Source organism: Muscardinus avellanarius (assembly GCF_963383645.1).
Source record: "Muscardinus avellanarius genome assembly, chromosome: 13".
NCBI classification, from domain to species: domain Eukaryota; kingdom Metazoa; phylum Chordata; class Mammalia; order Rodentia; family Gliridae; genus Muscardinus; species Muscardinus avellanarius.
In genome coordinates this window covers 91,798,196-91,805,380 of record NC_137799.1, presented here as the reverse complement: position 1 = coordinate 91,805,380, position 7,185 = coordinate 91,798,196, and positions in this window count along the sequence as shown.

Below are 7,185 nucleotides of genomic sequence, written 5' to 3'. Positions count from 1 at the left end.
GCTTACCAGGACTGACTATTGAGGAATTTTGTGCTGTTCATGACAGCCCCATCTTCTGTGTTTCTGATAACCCTCAAAACAAAACAACACCGACTAAGCAGTTTGTTTAGTTTGAAGAAAGCATACTGTCACAGGTAAAAAAAAAAAAAAAAAAAAGTTTGAAAATAAGAGGACAACGTTCTATGTTCCCCAGGAAAGCATAGCCCTTTACATACATCCCTGATTGTTAACAATCGTTAACAAATTGTTATTCAGCCACTCGTGAGTTTAGTAAACATCGGTTCATTTTCTCTCAATTGATAAAGTTGGGCTGCACCTTCTGAGAAAGCCGCCTTTTTGGGGAACCACGTTGAGGACCATGATGAAGACCAATCAGCAAGGAACTGCTCTTCTGGGATTTTTCTCAGGGTGGTTGGCAGGCCATCCCCCCCAGAGCGCTCTCTTAAAGTAGCAGCCAGGGAACATTCTCTTTGCCACAGTGAAGCCAGAAAATGAGTCAGTCAGCGGAGCTGGGCTCACGTCATGGAAAGTATTTGCCTTTAAACATGTCATCCCTGTTAGGTGTGGTGGTGCTATCTGTAATCCCAGTATTTGGGAGGCTGAGACAGGAGGATCCTAGGTTTGAGAAGCAGCCTCAGCAAATAGCGAAACTTTCAGCAACCTAGTGAGACCCAGTTTCAAAATAAAAATAAAATAGGGCTGGGGATGTAACTTGGAAGAAGAATGTCCCTGAGTGCAATCCCCGGTGCCAAAATAAATAAATAAATAATACAAATAAATAAGAACATTTCTAATTACAAAGTGATCCTATGTTTATTAGGATAAAAATTTAGAAAATGTAAAAAGAAAAAAAAGAAAAAATCACTAACCCATCTTCCAAAGACAGTTGACATCACTCTGTGTCTGTGTGTGTGTGTGTGTGCGCGTGCGCATTGTGTTACCATCATAAAATACGAGGCAGGCTAACTTTATAAAGAAAAGAGGTTTCTTTAGCTCATAGTTTTGGAGGCTGAAAGTGCAAGATGGAGTGGCCCCATTGGTTCAACCTCTGGTGGAGGCCGAGTGGATGATGGTGTCACAGCAGCCGAGTGCGTGTGGGAGGAAGTGGGGGCCTCAGGACCGGAAGCCGAGCGGGGCCCAGGTTCCGGCTCACTCCCACTAGAGAGTCAGCCCTTCACCCCCAGAGCACTTAGGTCCTTCCATTGCCTCCATTTTAAAGTCTCGTCAGTTCTCAAGCTTGATGGGCTGACTGTCCCCATCCCTGCCTCCTCAATCTACCTTCTTTAAGTGAATAAACAGAAGGATTCTATGGCAGATTTGCATTTTCTTTTCTTTCCTCCCCCTTCTCCTTCTTTTTAGTACCAGGGTTTGGACCCAGGGACTTTTCCTCTGAGCCACACACCCAGCAAGGTTCTCATCCATGATCTGCCATCGTAAACAACAAATGTGTATTGAGCCCTCCTCGTATACAGGTTACTCTAATAGCATCGTCACTTAGAGAATTAATTATCCTGAGTTGGCAGAGTCGATTTGGTAAAATAATAACTGCACGATAATGAGACTTTCTCCAATTCAAATAGAAACAGCACACATACATTTTCTGTCTAGAGTGTTACATCCCAGTCCAGCCATATATTTAGTAGATACTTAATGTGTATTTAAGAGGTCAGCACGCTTGCGATAGTTCGCAGTGGTGGGCTCATTACCTGTGTGTGACCAACATGGAGGTGGTATTAGTGCCCTACTGCTGTAAGACCCCCGCCGAGGGGAGACCCTCAATCAACCTCGGGATAAGCGACGTCAAGTACCACGAGAGACTTTATTTTCCTTGATGCAAAAGCAAAAGGGTTTATTAAGGAGCCAGTGCACTGGGGCCGACTCGTATAGGAGTTCGGCCCCGAGCCACTGAAACTGAGGGTATTTATAGGGAAAAGACCACTAGTTAGGGGGGGTTTGGGCTAAATTGCATGTGTTTACAGAAAATTACAGAATCATTTGAAAAGTACATTCTGTAGTCAAGTGTTAGATAAAATACCAGGTGTAGTCAGTAAGCTCCCGGGTCAAGGCGCTCTGGCCCAGACAGTATAGATAAGATGGGGTGGGCTTATCGCATATTTTACATTCCTAAACTGTAAGCTGCAATAAAATATACTTTTCTTTTTAACTATTAGCTGGATGCTAGGGGCTTATGATTTTTTCTTCTAGATGTAGCCTTTCACTGCTACTACAGCAAACTATCACAACCTTAGTGGTTTAAAATACTTGTAAAATACTTGTAAAACACTTGTAATCCCAGCATTTGGGAGGCTGAGACGGGAGGATCACTGTTCGCGGACAGCCTCAGCTACTTAGTGAGGCCCTCTGCAACTCGGTGAGACCCGGTTTCAAAATAAAGAATAAAAAATAGGGCGGGGGGTGTAGCTCGGAGGTCGAATGCCCCTGGGTTTCATCCCCAGACCCGCAAAAAACAAACAAACAAACAAACAAACAAACAACTACAAAAAAAACCCCACAGATTTATTACATTATAGTTTTGAGACTTAGAAATCCAACACAGGTCTTACTTGGGTGAAATCGAGACACCAGTCAGCAGGGTTGCGTTCTTTTCTAGAGTCTCAGAAGATAACCCATCCCCTTGCCTTTCTCAGTTTGTAGAGGTGCCTGTATTTTATTTTTTTAGCTCATAGCCCCCTTCAGTCTTTAAAGAAATGATGCATCTTTCTGACCCATCTTCTTTAGTTACATCTTCTGACCACATCCAGGAAAGGCTCTCTGCTTTTACGAACTCCTATAATTAACCGGACATGGCGATACAAGCCTGAATCCTAGCACTTCAGAGGCTGAGACGGGAGGGTCACAGGTTCGAGGCCCGTCTTAGAAATTTATCATGACCTTGTTTCAAAATAAAAAGTAAAATATGCCTAGGGGTCTAGCTCAGAGGTAAAATGCTCCCAGGGTCAATCCCTGGCACCAAAGGTGGGGAGGAAAACTCTTTTGACAAGATTGGCCCAGACCATTAAGAATCATCCACAGAAGCCTCCCTACTTCAAAGTTCTTAACTTAATGACATTTGTGAATCCTCTTTTTCATGCAGGATCATCTAGTCACAGATCGGGAGATTAGAATGTGGACATCTTTTGGGGAGACATTATTCTGCCTACCACAGAATAATGCCACTCAACCAGCTCAGAGAAAAGGACTCCAGAAGGGAAGAGGCATTCTTTCTATGCTGTAAAATGTTAGAATTCTTGGGGAAAATTCTAAAATGGAGTTTGTGATGTTTGGCCTCAACTATGTAATAACTTTTTCGTGTGTGTGTGTGTGTGTGTGTGTGTGTGTGTGTGTTTTACTAGGGATTGAACACAGGGGCATTTTACCTCTGAGATATACCCCCCACCCTACTTTTATTTTGAAATAGGGTCTCACTAAGTAGCTGAGGCTGGCTGAGGACCTGTGGTCCCCCTGTCTCAGTCTTCCAGGTCCTGGGATTACAAGCATGTGCTATCACACATGGCTATTTTTTTCCCTTTTTATAGGAACAATACACTAGCAAGTTGTGACCATCATTGATAAGCCAGGCAAGCCAGGGTTACTCAGTTTTTTTCCTGTAAGATATTTTTCATGTCTCACCGAACAACATCCACTATCATGTTGTTTGTGTCAACAGAAAGTAACAACTGGGGGGGGGGGATAAGAAAACCGCTTATTGTGAGCAAAATATGAGTGGCTGTGGGACAGGAACACGGATTCAAGTTAACTGGAATGGCATGATTCTTATGTGGAAGAAGGTGCACGAGCTTTGATAGTCACAAAAGGAAAACAGGAGGGGAGCTTTAAACAGGTGAACTACAAAGGGGTGGGGAAAGCCTCCTCCCCTCCCCCCTCTCCTCCCCTTCTTCCCCTCCCCCTCCCCCCGTCCCATCACCATCACCCTCCTCCCCCCTCTTCCCCCTCCTTTTCCCCTCCTCCTTCTTACTGGGGGTAGAACACAGTGAATGGCATTCTACCTCTGGACTGCACTCACAGCCCTTTTTATTTATTTTTGAAACAGGATCTCACCTTAGCACCTAAGTTTTTGAGGCTGGTTTTGAATCTGTGATCCTCCTGTCTCAGCCTCCTAAATACTGGTAAGTACTGGGATTGCAGTTGTGTGCCACTATACCTGGTGGTAAATCTCTTCTACAGGATTTAGAAGTTAACCAAGGTGAGGAAATCTCTTATGGAATTTTTTTTTTTTTTTTGGTGGAATTGGGGATTGAACCCAGGGGTAGTCTACCTCCGAGCCACACCCCCAGGCCTATTTTTTATTCCTTATTTTGAAACAAGGTCTCACTAAGTTGCAGAGGGCCTCACTAATCGCTGCGAACTTGTGATCCTCCCTCTCAGCCTACCAAGTACCAGTATTATAAGTGTGTGCCACCACATCCAGATAAACCAGGGACAATCTTACCCCAGAACTTTTTATTTTGTATTGTGAAACAGGATCTCACTAAATTTCCCAGGCTACCCTAGACCCTTAGATTTTCCTGTCTCAGACTCCCTAGTACTGGGATTATGGGTGAGTGCCACTGGGCCCAGCTGCATTTCAAGTTTTATTTAGTCATCACCAAGAATGCTAAGTCAGATGCAAAGGTTATTAAAAAGGACTGAAGATAGGCAGGGTAACTTCGATTCTTAATCTGCAACACTGCGTCTCTCCACAATCATGACGTGTTAGCCTCAGTCAGCCAAAAGGAAAGAACCCACAGCCTGTGGCTTCTTTGAAGAGCTTCAATTCATGGTTGAAATTCTCTTTTCAGTACCAAACCCACATCTTTGACGTATAAGGAAAAAAAACCTGTTTTCCTCTTCAATATTCTCACAACACTTTGGTTCACCCAAATTTGTGTTTCTCCCCATTCTGTGTTGGCCATTTTTCTGTGTCTGGGACAAAATATCTGAGATAAGCAGTGTGGAGGAGGAAAGACGCATTTGGTTCACAGTTTAGGAGTTTCCCCCCATGGTCCCTTGCCGTGTTGTCATGGGCCTGTGTTGGCAGTAAGTCGTGGCGCGAGGTGGAGGAGGTCTGAAAATCTTGTGGCAGATGGAGAGCAAAGACAGAGAGAGAAGAGGCCTGGGGTCCCGATGCCCCTTCCAGTGCATGCCCCATGCTCTAACTTCCTTCCCTCCTAGAGCTACCAATGCCTCCCAACGGCACCGCAAGCTGGTGACCAGGCCTTTAACACACGGGCCATGAGAGCACCGAAACCACAGCACCCACCAAGCAAGTCCTTTCTGGCAGACAACGAGGGGATGTCTGACAGTTGAACTCAACTCTAACCCCCGCTAACTGGAGATACCCTTGGATCTCAAGGTAAAGAGCTCGGACCTACAGGTGGCCCACTTCAGATGCTGATGCCAAGTCCAGGCTGTGACTTGTGCTTCTGACTGATCAGTTATAAACGAGAGGTTCCTATAACCTGCCCTTTAGGTTTGATCATTTGCTAGACTGGTTTATTGAACTCAGGAAAGAGCTTTATGTCGGGGCCCGCTCGGCTAGACCGGGATGGGGCGGTGGCTCAAGATGACGCCTAGGCATGTTGCCAAGTCACGAGGCTCACGAGGCTGGCGGTGCCCTGAGCCTGCGCAGTGAGCCCTATCAGGCGCCCTACGGATGATCAGTGACGCAGCGCCTCGTGCTACCACCAGCCCGCCTATGAGAGGGTTAGAAATGCTCATGCCCTAGCTGTGGGAAGCTTGGGGTTGGTGGAGTGATGAGAGAGGGGTTATGAGATTGATATATATTTGCCTGCTGTGAGCATTAAAGAGGGGGAAGCATTAAAGAGGAAGCATCATCAGCAGAGTCGGCATTCGTGTGTTTCTTCCCTAGGCTCTGCTGGTCAGAGCCTTAGGGTCGCGACAGCTTTATGCACTATTACTTGTTTACTGCAACCCAAAAAGAGTCAGATGGAGGTGATCTGTGCACGGGGCGGGGAATGGGGGAGTGTGGATTCCTATGCCTCCATTCTACAATACTTCCATGTGTTCAGCAACCAGGGAGCTCTTTGAACATTGCCCTTTTGGGTTTTTATGGAAATTCCATCACCCTGGCCACTGATGGTCAACTTTACCTTTGGCCTCTCTCCAGCAACAAAAGCTGGTGTAGACGGATACCCTCTGAGGATGACCATCTCTTTCTTCAGCCACCCTGGGGTTTGCCCGGAACCCAAGCACAGCGAGCCTGCGGTGGCCAGGGCGGAGGATGCCTGATCTCAGCAACACAGACTGACTATTTCTAAGGCTTAGTTGGTTATTGTGGCTGCTGAGTGTCTAATCTGCCAACGTCAGTTCCCTTGGCCAGCTTCTGCAACACCTGTCTTGTATAGCACCCAGTAGCCAGCAGCTGGCACCCTTTCAGGAAGTTTCATAGTGGAGTGTCCCCAGTGAGACACCTGCCTGTGAATAGCTTTCCCCAGCACCCTTGCAGGCGGCTTTATAGAAAGTTTCAGAGGACAGTTTCCCAGCAAGTTCCATGACGGGGTCCTGCCCGTCAGTGGCGGATTTGATCAGGAAGGTTGAGTGCCGACGGCTCGAACACACACACACACACAAGCTGGGAGTCGAGTCAAGCAAGATCTCATTTATTCCTCTTCAAGCAACATATATATATAGCACAAAACCACGAGGGGAACTTCCAATGGGGAAATAGCCTAGCCTATCGGGATAAAGATCACTAGCACGTAGTTCACAGCCAGTACACGAACCAGTCATGTGTGCGGAAGCTCCTTTAAAGGTAAAAAGTGAAAAACTGCTCAGTTTCCCCACCCATAATGAATGGGGGAACCACGCCTTCGTAGCTTCCTCCAGGCGCCATCTTAGCCCCTTTTCTGCTGAATCATTTTACTGCGGAAGTTCTTAAACTTTACCTAAAGCTTTGTCTTAGCCTGCAGGCCGCTCAGGCCGAGGGAGGCTGCATCTCTTTAGGCTCTGTATGCACACACCCCAACATCTCCACTGGAACACCATCACAGCTACCAGTCTGGCATACCCAGAGTCCAGTCTGTGCCCTTCCCAAGGCTTGGATCCCAGATGTGGGAGCTATTACAGAAAGAATAAATAAGCACTCTCATTGATCGGATGAATTGTCATCCTGAGACTTCTATCCCATTGTGATAAGAAGAATCAACATCTGGTCGAAACCTGAGA